A 14,473-nucleotide genomic window follows, 5' to 3' on the forward strand; every position below is an offset into this window, starting at 1 on the left:
TTTGCTCCAAAAGACGTTAGAGCTGATTGTCCAGCTAGGTCTTATTTTTGGGAAACACGATAGGTTCCTGTGTAAACTAGCCATTTTTTTAAATAGATTTTTTTCGGGGGCAGTTTGCTTAAAACTGCATTCCCCAAGGAACTTTTTACATAATCCAAAGTCAAGTTTTTAACACAAGGGAATCTAGTTCAGTTAGAAGGACAGGAGTATAGTGGAAGAGAGATGGAGCAATGAAATAGTTGTAAGACCGCCTTTTATAGAAGCTTCCTGAGTGCCAGGAACAGTGGGGCAGCAGTGGCTGATTTGGTCACTGACAAGTAGAGAGGTGGACAGTGGGGTCGGGGGCAGCCGGGGAGGCAGAGATATTTTTCTGAAGACTGAGAGAAAGGCAGATGGGAGCAGGTTCAAGATCAGAGAGACAAAATGGCAAAAGGATGTGTTTGGAAAGAATGCATGGAAAGAAGAGGCCGTAAGTATGGCTGCGATCTAGAGGAAATAGGAGTGCATGGTACACGAGTGAATGTGGTTTCTGCTGCACGTTGTGCTCGAGGAGAGCCGTGGTACAAGGGAGTGTGTGCAAGAAGGTGGACGGATGTCAGACAAAGAGCTTGTGAAAGAACTTATGTGAAGGCAGGAGCTGGCGCTGGGGCCGTGCGTGGGTGGGCATTGGCAAGAAGAGAAAATGGAAGGAACAGGGCAATGGGGACGGTATTCATTGCTTCCCTCCTGTTTCTGTCACCTGCTCAGAGTCCCAGTTTCCCCATCAGGAGTTTTAATGTACTGCTGAGGTGAGCGTGTGGCATGTGCCCTGTCAGGAGTGATGGTATTGGGGCGGGCAGCCTGGGGCTCTGCTTTCCCTGCTGCAGTTCATCATGTCTGAATTAAAAAGGGAATTGTTTGGACAAGCCTGTTAAAGGCATGTGTTTCCAGCATTAGTGAGAGAGCTTAAGGAGCTCACATTGGATGGGAACAGTGTCTAAGCACCTCAGGCTGTGCTGAGAGAGAAAACTTACGTAATAACATTCACACAGCACCTTTCCTTTGCTTCCTTGGTTTCCTGCATTCAGATTGGTCTCAGGCATCTCTCCAAACCTCTGTCTGCTCGAACCAACTGTCCAAACACCATAAGGCCCTTTTGTACACTCAGATTTGGTCTGTTTCAGCAAGATTGTGAGTAAGCATGTGTTCACCTGAATGTGTGCATGTTGATGTGTGCTCGTGTGTGTGTGCATACACAAGTGTGTAGCACCGTAGAGAGAGGAGCCCACTCAGAGAGACGAGCTCTTCCAGCAGCAGTTGCTTTGGGAAAGAGTTCAAGAAAAATCACCCCATGCATTTTGCGCTTCTCTCTGTAGGAGCGACACTGAGCCACAAGAGTCCCAGTGCCTGGGACAGTCTGTTATTCCACCCCCAGACTGTTTCCAGCAGAACGCACCAAGGGAAGCCACAAAAAGTAAGGAGTATTAGTCAAGCTTGTGTTATATGTAGAAACAAAAAGTCACATCGTAAATAGTTTGGAGTCTGTACATCGATCGGAAAGGGGAGAAGACCTAGCTGTTCAGCTCTGGGGGGAAAGTGCTGGAATTCTTGGTGCCTTGCACCCAGTGTCTCTGAGGCCATCTTGCTATCTGTCTCTGCACACCTCAGCGGCAGAGAGGCCTGGTGGGAGGAGAAGCTGACTTGGAGCCAGAAAGAGACCTGTTCTGCCAGTAGAGAAGGTGGGACCAAGGAGCAGAGAAACTGTTGTCATGGCCAAAGGCCAGCAGTGTTCCTGGGTTCCGCTTGCTCCATTAACTCTGCAGAGGAAGCTCTTCGGGCCCAGCCAGTGGAAAATTGGGCCCTGGAGGCAGGCGCTGCCAGCTGCTCGCTGATGGGCACTGAGGCCTTCCAAGGCCGGGCTGTGCCCAGCGTCCCGACCCTGCTCCACTTTCCCAGCAGTGTAGTCGGGCCCCCCCACCGCTATTCCCTCTCCCTCCAACTCTTTTCAGCTTCCTTTGTAACTTGCTTGTAACAGGTCTCATAAAGTTTGAGCATACTTCCTAGGACGGCAGATGGATGAGTGGAATGAGCTCATGGTTTTCTGGCCGTGGGACATGCGAGTTAATGCGAGTCCCAGAGGGAGCTGCCTGCCTGGGCTTTTTTCGGGAATGGGAGGCAATTTAACAACATCCAGACTTTCAGAGTGTCAGAAAAGTAAAATCTGACATGCTTTTGGTGGGCTGTGTTCCCCTGTTCTCTAAATTCTTAGAGAATTCATCAACGCCTTTTATAAGTCCAACCTCCTCTCTCCCCTTATCTCCAAGGACCTTTACATCATCATAAAACAAAACCTTTCATGTCATCTCATCCGCTTGCAGCATTGGGCCCATCCACCATTTCACTGTCTTTTCCTTCATTCTCCATCCTCCAAAATTCTCCTGCATTCCAACCATCGTTGTTGCCGTATGCCCCCTTTTCTTCTTTCCTAAGGTCCTACACTGCTTTACCCCTCCCCTGGCTTCTCTCTTTCTCTCACTCTCTCCCCCTCCCCTCCCCCACGCTGCCATCCCCCGTACTTCTCTGACCTTATGCCATATGGCTTATTGGCTTTGCATCCCAGTGGCATATATATGGACAGATGGACAGAGACCAGAACAATGAAGTAGGCAATTTCTCAAGGTGAACTCAAAATCTTTGCTCTTGATTCTTCCAATCCACTCAAGACATTTATCAACTTAACAAGCATGTGTAGTGCACCTTTGTGTTCTGCCACCGTGTTAGACACGGGGGCTCCGTCTATTGATACCTTGGGATGTGAATTACCACAACCATTAGTACTGACGTTATCACCAAACTTTATCACTATGTTTAATAACCTCATTCACTATTCATTGGTATTATTAAGTATACTTAATAATTAATTAGTAGTATTAATATCTACATTTACAAGCTTATGAAATAACTCCCCATGTATTATTCATTCAAATAAATACATCTTTATTTGGTACCTTCCGTGTGTCAGTCGTTATGCTAATCGTTGGGGATAGAAAGTGTCCTTTCTGAGACTGACAAAAAAAAATCCCTGGAATAGCCAGGCCTCGAGATGATTATGGGCTAGCCCAAGGTTACAGAGCTACCAAATGGAAAGTTCCAGTTATTTTCCCATAAGAGCTAACACTCTTCCTTCAGCGTAGTAAATTAAAATTAGCAGTACAGTGAAATCAATCACCCAGGAAACTAACATATACTGATGTCTGGGTCCCACTCTCAGACATTCTAACTTCTTTTATCTGGGGTACGCCCTGGCCTCAAGATTTTTAGAAGTTCCCCCAAGTGCATCTAATATGGAGCAAAGCAGGTGTCTGGAGCATTTTGTCAACAGCGCTTGTCCAGCGTTGTGTTCTGTTGTTTCCGTGCTTGTTTGCACACAAATGACCTTGTGTCCGCTGAGAGGCCTGATATACAACTATGTCAGTGTCTGAGGCCCAGAAGGCTCAGTTCAACGCTGAGGGCACCGTAAAGAGACATCAACTCCCTGGTGGATTTAATCAAGCATTATAACCAGTTGGAGGGCAGGATTTGGTGGCAGAACAGACCAGCGAAAGCAGTTCCCAGCCCCTCGTCTCGTGGCCGTGGGCCTGAGCCACTGGCTCTGATAACTCTTCACACTCTTAACATGCAACAAAACACTCCTCCTTTAAACATCAAATTAGCTCCCTTACTTGTCCCCTCACTCTCAATTTTCCCCACGTTTGTCTCTTACACAATTCTTTTACCCAGGACATTTCTCTCTCCATTGAAAATTTTCTATTTTCCAAGCGGCAGACAGATGCCAAGTTAGCTTTCCAGAACCCTTCCCACTTTTCCAAGCTGGAACCTAGAAGTCTAACACAGAAGGATCGAGTCCCTCTGACTTTCCACATCTATTCAGCTGCAGATGAAGGGCCTCCATATAGAGGAAGCAGAGTTGTGAGCAGATTTCACAGCCTTAAAGGAAGGTGGCCAAGCGAGGACTCTCACGCTGTCCGAGGAGCCCTCACTGGAATCACCTTTAACCATCCTTTCATGGCCATATCGACTCTTCCTGGCATGCACCTCAAAACTCTTCCAGCCTCTACCCATTACCCAGTCCCAAAGCTGTGTGCACATCTTTAGGTATTTGTTATAGCAGCACCCCACAATCAGTATCAATTTCTGTCTTGGTCACCTCAGCCTGCTGTAACAAAGGACCATAGACTGGGTGGCTCAAATAACAGAAATGTATTTCTCTCAGTTTTGGAAGCTGGGAAGCCTGAGAACAAGGTACAGGCTGATTCTCTTTGGTGAGGGCTGTCTTGCAGATGGCTGCCTTTTTACTATATCTCCACATGGCAGAGAAAGATCTCGTGTCTCTTCCTCTTTTATGAGGGCATTGATCCCATCATGAGGGTCCCTGTCTCATGACCTAATCTAACACAATGTACATCCCAAAGGCCCCACCTTCAAACACGCATCACATTGGGGGCTAGGGCTTCAGCATATGAATTTTGGGGGAGGGATTGAACAAACGTTCAGTCCATGGTACCTATATCTTTGGTGGGAGATGGAATTAGGGTATTTAGCTCAGATGAACTCAGAGGATCACCTGTCACATGATCCTTACCCCAAATATCTCTTGGTTCTGGAAAAATGTAAAGTATTATAAGTCCATCTCCCAAAATACAAAGTTGTGAGATATCAGGGTAGAGGAGGGAGGGATCTTTACTTTTAAGAAGTTGCTTGAAAGGATGTATTCATTCATTTATTGAACAAGTGGTAATTCTAGTAACAGAGATGAATAAAGCATAAACTCTGCCTTCAGGAGCTCCCAGTCTTTTTGTGGGTTTTTTTGTTTGTTTGTTTTTGAATTTTATTTTATAATTTATTTTTAAATGGTTCTGCTTTTGTTTAATCTCCAGGAGCTCCGAGCTTTAAGGGGGAGAAAGATATGCATATAAACAAATACATCTCTAGTGAAGTGTCATGGGAGCACGGAGAAGAGGGTCCTATCCAGTTTGAGGGGTGGGAAGTGGGTGGTTAGGGGGAGATTTGAAAGAGAATCTTGTTGGCTAGGTGAGTGGGTGCAGAGGACAGTATTATGACCTATTGTGAACACTGGAACTGCTTCTGATGAGTGAGGGGTACAGGGAGTTGTAGAGGAATGGGACGGGAAGAGAACACAAGATGGAGAGGTGGGCTAGCAGCACATCGGGAAAGGCTTCATGTGTCACCCTGGGGAGTGTGGACTTCAGTCTCATTACTGGTCACAACCCTGGACTCAGGGAAGTGACTGGCTGGCTTCTGCCACTAAGTACTCAGCATGTGAGTGTGGCTTCAAACGCAAGTGCCCAGGTGCTCAGTGGATTGTCAGATGTCAAGGCCACCACTTCCTACAAAGACACTGAGGTTGAAGTTTCAAGGACATTTCTCCCATTGTGCTGAGCTTGTCTGCAATAAAAGAAAATAGTAGGCAATTTCGGGTTGGGTGTTATATGTTATATTCTCTTTGAGAACTGCAGTTATGATGGCAACGGGCAACAGACCCACCAACATATTTTAAACAACAAGGACTCCCCAAGAAAAGAAAAAGAGAGAAAATCTGTGTTCCCAAAGGCACCTGCCATGTCTTCTCTCTATTGGTGTCAGAGATTTTTATGGGTATAACGTTCCATAACCTTATTTCTTAAAGTCCCACCGAAAACATGGCTCAGTTCTCCCATATGATACTGTGGCTTCAACAAGCCATTTTCTTCCCTAAATCCCTTTTCAGCAGAGTGAGTGCAAAACACATCCCAGAGCCCAGGCCAGAAAAGATCCCGTCCAATACCGTGTTTCCCCGAAAATAAGACCAACCCAGACAATCAGCTCTAATGAGTCTTTTGAAGCAACAATTAATATAAGACCCAGTCTTATTTCACTATAGGACCAGGTGTAACATAACATAACATAACATAACATAACATAACATAACATAACATAACATAACATAACATAACATAACATAACACCAGGCATAATATAATATAGTATAGTATAATATAATAAAATGTAATATAATAATGGGTCTTATATTAATTTTTGTTCCAAAAGACGCATTAGAGCTGATTGCCTGGCTAGGTCTTATTTTCGGGGTAACGGGGTAGCTTTGTTTGCTTTTTAAGGGTCATTACAGGAGCCTTTGGAAATCCCATGTGTTCTCAGTAAACCTGGATTTTCAGAAGCCCTCAGAAATTCTGTGTCCCTGGCCCCACATACTCAGGAACAGGCACCCCTATCTCATTTCTGGATTATTATTATTATTATTATTATTATTATTATTATTATTTTAAAGAGAATTCAAGCTTTTGGAGAAGTAAAATGCTTATTTCTATTCTGGGTAGCCTTCTACTAACCTGATTTTTGCCAAATAAAATGGAGACATCAGTCTCTGTCACAAGACAGTTATTTTCAAAAGTCAAAGAAAATAGTGAATGAAAAAGAAAAGGATTTGCAGATGAGAGGAAGCAGGCTCCTGCAAGGGAACGGGGGCTTGACAGATTCCGTCCTCATGACAACCAGGGAGGCAGGTAGGTCAAAGCATCCGCATTTTACAAATGAGGATGTAGAAACTCAGATGATTTGAATAATTTGCCCAAGGTCACTGAGGTGGGAAGTAACTGAACTGGGTTCTACAGGCCAGCACACAGGGCAAGCTCCTGATTAATATCTATGGATTTGAAATTCCACGTGCAAAATTAGCTGGGCGAAGTGAAGGCCTTCTCTGATTAATTTAGGAGAGTGATTAATGAGGGATGTTAAAATTGATAAAGAGAATATGCCATCAGATTTTTAACGTGTTTTTCTACCTCACAAGATCGTCTGAAGCTCTTATCTTATAGGATAGAAGGAGCAAATGAAGTTATGGATTTCTCTGGCAAGGAAGCTGTAGCCTGACAGGCTCATTGAATGAATTAGTGACAGACTAAGGCAGGGACCCAGGGTCCCGGCACCTAAATCCGAGGCCTTAACACTTCACCTGTGCGTCTCAAGTCTTCACATGCTTCAAAAGCAATACAGATTCCCACCCCAAACCCACTGTGTCAAACTCCCCAGGTGAATTCTCCTGACACGAGTTTGTGAACACATGTACTTTTTCTTTCTTTCTTTTTTGGTCACTTAGGCTTTGTGAGTTGGAAGAGGACCTGGTTCCTCCCTTACGCTGTAGAACTCCCGTGTGCATGCCCTCTAGTCTATCACTGTCTTCTAATCTAAAAAAACCGTTCTAGAAGGGAGACTAGAAAATGCCCCTTGTTCTCTCTCATTTTTAACAAGCTTCACTGTGAGCTAGTTCTTCCTTGTGTCTTAACTCTGGCTGTTCTTTATTCAGTTTTTTTGTTTTGTTTTATCCTTAGAAATAGAGAACATATGATCAGCATCCCTGGTGTAATAATAGTCTCTATAATTGAAAGCAACTCTTATGTCTTTCTTCAGAATCCTCTACCTCAGACTCTTAGCATCAGGATTATGAAATATTTTTAGACCAAGGTAGTTCTCAGCTATGGACCCCAAGGAGAGCATCACAGAGAAGCTCCAAAGATATACTTTTTTTCCAATGTGACATATTTTGAATAAATATTATTTAATATTCCCAGTGATTTCACTTAAGAAGGGAAACGCATTTCCCATTTTTTCTTGTTGCCCTACATTTTATTTTAAAAATACCGAACTTAAAGTTATAAAGCATATAAAATGAAACAGTAAGTTTTTAAGTCCTCAATCATAATGATATGCTACTTATACAAGTCAGTGAAAGTGATTGGCCTTTTTTTCACCCATTGCTCAATCAAGATTTCTAGCTGCCCATTATCTTGGGGAAAAGGTTGGTCAGGCAAATTCACATTCTTTCCCACTTTTCTGTAGCTTTTTTTTTTCTTATAAGAAAGACAGTGCCAATAAACAGTGGGAAAAATACTTTCTCTTCCTTTGATCCTTTCCCCTTCCTACCAAAACACAGACCATTTCTTTTTCAAATCTCTGGGAGGTGATTCCAGTCTGGGCTTAAAAAGGGTGATATATATATATATATATATATATATATATATATATATATATATATATATATATAAAATATAAATATATTTTCTTTTTTCTCATGACATAAAAGATCATAGAAATGACCAAGGGAAAATAAATAGTTTGGGAGATGTGACAAGGTTAACAGAAAGGAGCAGAGGTCTCCATCTGCAGTCACATTCCTTTGACAAGATTCTCTTCTCCCAGAACTTGGCTGCTATGTGAGGTCACTTTTTCTGTGACACTTCTGGTACCATGGGGGACTTGGGACAGTCTTGGCTCTATTGTGTATTCCCGGAAGTTTGTTAAACATATGCAGTAGAGCTACATTCAATACCCAGTCAAATTCTAAGTTCTGAATCCAGTAAAAAAAAAAGGCAGCTAGCTGCTGTTTAATTCCCCTTGTTCTGCGTTCTCGTCTTGTTTTGTAGAGAAATGGAAACATTTAGAAATATCCAACTAAAAAATAATTTGAGAAGGTGTTGAAGTCATTGCACTCGTCCTTCCTAATTCTATCACAGTCCCTTCCATGGGTGGAATTATTGCAAAAAGACCTGAACACTCTGTGGAGAAAAAAGTACTGACATTAACACATGGGATTGGCATGCAGAGTGAGTGCCTGTTGGCAGGAAATATGTACAGACATGGTGTTTTATGACCCATCAACGCCACTCTTCCCACCACCAGCCAACTTTAGCTGGAAAGACCATTCTGCCTGATGTCCTAAATGTCACATACAAAAGAGCTTATTTTGTTCCTAAACGATCATTTCCTTACTCAAGGCTTGTTGGCCACCACTGCATAAAATCTACAAAGAAAAACAACAAACCATGCCTGGGAAAGACATCAATGGCAACACCTTCCTTCAGCTCAGGGGATGAGAGCAGTAAAAGAAGACAAGACAGAGATAGCCAACCCCTCTTCATCACAGCCAAGCACAAATGTGGTTGCAGATGCCTTGGCCGGCGCTGGACATTTGGCTCAGAATTGCCTGCATTTGTTTCACAGTCAACCTCACTCTTACTTGGATTGAGCACATGCATACTTTGGAGAGACTGTGCACATACTCAGGTAAGCAGACCGGACATCCCACCAAACAAAACTTCCTGAAGGGAAGATGCTCAAATCGCTTCAACCCAACGAGTTCTCTTTGAGAACCATGGCTATGGTACCTCTACAGAAAGAGATGGATGATTCAAAAGCAGTTTCTTCAAAATAAGACGCCATTGGGGCCGAGAATGCTGAGTCAGCACAGGGCAACACAAGGGGAGGCCTAGCTCCTTCAGATTGTGAACTGATGACGGGCTATTTTGTGGTGTTTCCTGCTTGAGGAAGTACAATGTCTTGACTGTACACACGCACAGGTCCTCATAGAAATATACTCAAGAGGCATTCCCAAAGGTTGGCCTTAATAGCACACCATTTTTTATTGGCTTCCTCACTCCCTCGTTTGGCCTTCCTGCTTTCCTGCCTTTCTAAACCCCTGTGTTGTTTTGGTCCAGGAGCAGACTCTCTCTCCTTAGCCCTGACCTTTGTTCCTTCCAGAGGAGATTCCTGGGGGAATCTAACTTCCCACTTGATTTTCTAACAGCCTAATTAGACCTGAGTTAGCGATGGCTGGCAGTAACCGTGTATAATGTCCTTCCTGGATGGCATTTGTTCTCTAAAAGCCTTTGTTGATGTTCACAATCTGAAGCAATGTCAATGGCAGCCACAGTAAGTGTGGGTTATGCCCATAGGAGCTCCCGTATAAATCACGATCGGGACTTCTCATTTCTTCAAAGACTCCTGCATTCTAAAGACTTTTCTTCAGAAGAAGGTCCCTGGGTGCACTTACTCCTTTCACTTCAATTCCACTAATGTCTTGCTAGTGGTGACAGAATCATGTGCTCAGTACATCACTGACCCAGGTACCATGGAGGAACTAGAAAAGTATGTCTCATTCTCTCCAAGGTACCTTTTGGTGCACGTAAGACTCAACTGCACATGAAATGGTCACGAAGCAGCAGATAAAGCTCATAGTTGGGCACTGAACTCTGACACTGAGTTGACAATACTACATGAGTTCACAGAGGGATAGACCAATGTGGATGGCTATTCTGGAGGGTTGCATGCATTTGGGGTGAACAGGCAGAGAGCAAGGCCATTCAAGGTGTGAAAATGTGTTTGGCGGTAGTACAGACCAGAGCTGACCTAAGGCTGATGCTCTGAGCCATCTCTAAGTACTAAGTGAAAAGCTGCCTTTTTTGAATTTTGTTTTGCCCCTTCTATCAGCTCCCAAGGTAAAGGCGTAGCAAGATGCCATTTGCCTATGGACAATCAGAACAGGCAGTGCTGGTGACCTTAAAGCGTGGTCCTCCAGGCACAGCATGAGTCAATATCTGTCAGAAACTTGGGAAGAGAAACATTTCCAAATGATCCAGTGCCCAGGGTCAGGGGATTACTCCCCTCGGTTGGCCAGTTAGCTTTGCCTGTTTCGCTGTTTCATATTAGCCATAAGAAGCCTGGACAAGAGCATAAATGGATGTCTGATCAATCTGCCAACACCATTAAAAAAAATCCACAATTTAATACTGGCCATGTTTACTGATGTTGTGTTGGCAAACTCAGAGTGGTTGTTTTTTTGGGTGTTTTTTTTTTTTTTTGGTCTGTTTGTTTTTGTTTTTATAGAGCATGCCATTAAAATATACTCAGAGTAGCAGTATAGCCTACTGGCTGCGTGTAGGTGCTAGAGGCAATTGACTGGATTAAAATCCTAGCTCTGTTTCTTAGCTTATGACTTTGGACAAGCTACTTAATGTTGTTGTGCCTCAGTTTTTCTTAATTTGAAAAATAGGGATGATAATATAGTACTTCCATAGGATTCTTTTGAGGACTAAATGAGAGAGTCCATGTAAAAAGATTAGTGAGAGCCCTTGTAAGTCTCAGACATGCAATAAATACCAAATCATCATTCTGATGATGGTCATTATTGGTCCAGCATGGACCTTAGAGGGCATCTACTTAAATACTACAACTTTACAAATAAGGAAACTGAATTCTTGAAAGGTAAAGTGACTTGCTGTCAATCATTAGTAAAATGGGAACTGGTACCCTCGGCTCCCGACTCATGAAAGAAAAATTTACATTTATGTGTTATCTTAACCATTAGCAAAACACATTAACACACATTATCCCCAAACTCTCCCTGTTATACCATGTTGCCTCTGCACACAGAATTGCTGAAACATTTTTCAGGCACCCAAGTATAAGAGTTCCTCAGGGAATAATTCTGAGTGAGTTCCAGGAAGAGGCGCTTGTGTAATGAGATGAGAGAAGGGCAGAGGGAGGCCATGTCACAACAGTGGGGCCGACAAATGTGAGCCCTTCGGTGCTGCAGCAAAGTTACGTTCCATTATTAATTTGATGCTGGTTAAATTAGCCATGTTTATGAGCAGCACAGATAATTCCTTCAAGGGGAGCTGCACTATATTCCATGAGCCCAACTGTCCCAACAGGCTGTCAAGATAGTGCCTGTTTCTCTTCACTGATTAGAGCCAGTGAGTAGAATGACACCAGGTTTGCTGCATTTCTTCTTTCTTGAAGAATTTCATCTCGTCTCTGGGAAATGATATCTGCGTCCCTGTGGTCACTGGAAACCTACCTCCCCCTCTACCTTGTCCCTGCCTGAATCAGCCTACCCAGCTACTAAGAAGGTGGTGTGCCACAGTTATACACTTGGGGTGTCCTTCTGACTGTGTGTATCTGTCTTGTACAGGCATCAGACTCCTTTAAGAATTCTATTTTTCTTGAAGCAAGATGGAGAAAAGTATGTTTTACTCGAACTTCTCCAAGGGAGACCACTGTGTGTTTGATAAATCACTTGGGTTGGTGGGTAGAGACTTCAAATTTGTTATATTAAATAAGAAAAGTCTGATAGGGTATTTAGGGTAGGGGCAGAATTTGGGGACAACAGAAGAACAAGAGGCTGTTGAGTGTGGGAATTGTGTCTGAGGACAAAGGTAACATAGGAGAGGTCTATCTGGCTAGAAGACTTGAAGTATTTTGCTATGAAGTGTGCAGTGTAAGCCCTCCTTTCTGTTTTATTTATGATTCTTCCATAAAATCTGTGAACAAGCCATGAAGTGAATTTCTTTTGAAAAACAGTGAAGAAGTCAGCATTGAGATCTAATCTGGTAAAGACAAGACGAAGACACTGCATGGTTTGTGGGAACTGGGGGTGGGAGGGAACTTAGCTGAAAAATGTGCTGAGGTACCCAGTAGAAGAATTCTTTCTACCAATAACTAGCTAATCCTCAGTAGAAATGTCTGTTGTTCAACTTCCTTAGTTTTGGAAACATTTTTCCAAAATATTTGTTATGGATGTGTGTTATGGACTGAGTTGTGTCCTTCCAAAAGCACAGGTGCTGGCCTTAGTCCCCAATGTGACTGCATTTGGATTTAGAGACCCGAGGGAGGTAATTAAGGTTAAATGGCGTGATATGAATGGGACCCTAATCCAGTAGGAGTGGTGTCCTGCACACACTCTGAGGCGAGGCCATGTGAGGACACAGTGGGAAGGCATCTGTCTGCCAGCTAGGAAGACAGGTCTCATCAGAAACCAACCCTGCTTGTCGCTCAGTCTTCCAGGCTCAAGCCATTGAGAACACCAATGTTTGTTGCTTAAGTCACCATCTGTGGTCTTTTGTTATGCCAGCCCAAGCAGACTAATACAGCTGCTCTTCCTCACTTTAGGGCATAGCTTTATATTTTTCCTAGCTGTTCTTTGACCTAGAATGCTGGACCAGTCAGTGTCCTGTCTTCTCCTGGAAAGACAATTCCTTGACATAAGCCCATTTAGCTGGTGGAAAGGTCCGGTCTTGAAATGTGCCACTGTTCAAGTGTGGCTTTGCATGTCAGAGTGTAACTAGAGGAGCAAAACCAGTAGGAAGTATATATCCGTATGTACGTATATGTAGTATATACATTACAAGAAATAGGCATGTCAGTTGTAGGAGATGGCTTCATAACCCGGAAGTCCCCAGGGCAGGCAGTGAGGAAGGAAACGGAGAGAAACTGCAGCTCCAGCTGCCATTACAGCCCATGAGGTGAGTCAGCAGAACGGCAACACTGAGGTGAGTATGGAGATCTCAGGATGTAGGAATATTTTAGTTTTCTTTCTCCTCTATTGCTTGGCATCTTTGCTATTCAAGGAAGGCTTAGTCCGTTTTTAAAAGGTTTCCACCTAATTAAGTCAGGCCCATCCAGGAGAATCTCTCTTTTGATTAGCACAACATCAACTGATTTGGGACTTTAATTGCATCTGAATTCACTGTAGCATCTAAACTAGTGTTTGATTAAATAACTGGGAGAAAGTGTATGTATAGTACAAAATGGTAACAGTCTCTCTTTGACACTGTATTTCTCCTGAAAGAATGTCCCATGTAGCCCACCCTAATAAGAAACATACTAGGAAGGGAATTCTGGGGAATGTAGTTTAGCTCTGCCAAGTTGACACAACACAAAGCCATCACAATGGTCACTGCTTGGGTGTGTCCTTCTTTCTCTCATGTTTGTGTCCCACAACATATGTGGGGCTGATCTATCAAAAAAAAAAAAGTCTTCTCTATTCGTGGAAAAGACCACCAGACTTTAGAAAGACACATTCTCTTCTCCTATTCCTCTGCTAGTCATCCTCCGCGGTTTAAATCCTGTCTGGTTTCACCATGATAGAGTCTTTGCTCTGTTTGCTGATTATGCTAGGAAGGAAGTATCTACATTCTTATCTTTGTGGTTTGCTTTGTTGTGGTCCTTCCAATTATACACTGGGGTTGAGTAATGGTTTTACCACTTAGAAACTGGGTGAAGTTGAGCTAATGCCTTACTTCTCCAGAACTCAAAGAATAATGACCTGCTAGGTTTGCTCTATAGGTTAAGTGAGCAACGAAAGGTAAAACACTGCTGCCTGCACACTGTAGGAGTTGGATAAATGATAACACATCATAATCATTATCATCTTAATGTTAGGCTTCATTATTTTCTCAAAGTCTTTAAAGACAATCACAGAATAAGCGCTTGACCCAAACCCAGAACTGTGAATTTACATCACTTGGTTTGTCCCTCACCCCACCAAGAGTTATTTCCAGTTCCTAGTTACTTTAAGACATTTATTTCAGAAGGGATTCTACTTGATATCAGGCCTTTATCATTTTTTCAGTGATATTGTCTACAGCATTAGCAGCAGCGATGATAAATATAATAATGATAATTCCAAAAAACCTCAATGTGTGCTAAAGGATCCAGTGAAAATCTGAACAGCAGGAGACAAAGTTTCTTCCTACCAATGAATGGGAAGCGAAGTCTGATTTGCCACCTGCACAGCACTGTCGAACCTGTCAGAGAAAAAGGAAACCAGTGAACCTTCATCTTGTCACTAGTCTTGGGA

The sequence above is a fragment of the Rhinolophus hipposideros genome, assembly GCF_964194185.1.
Source record: "Rhinolophus hipposideros genome assembly, chromosome: 19".
Classification (NCBI taxonomy): Eukaryota; Metazoa; Chordata; class Mammalia; order Chiroptera; family Rhinolophidae; genus Rhinolophus; species Rhinolophus hipposideros.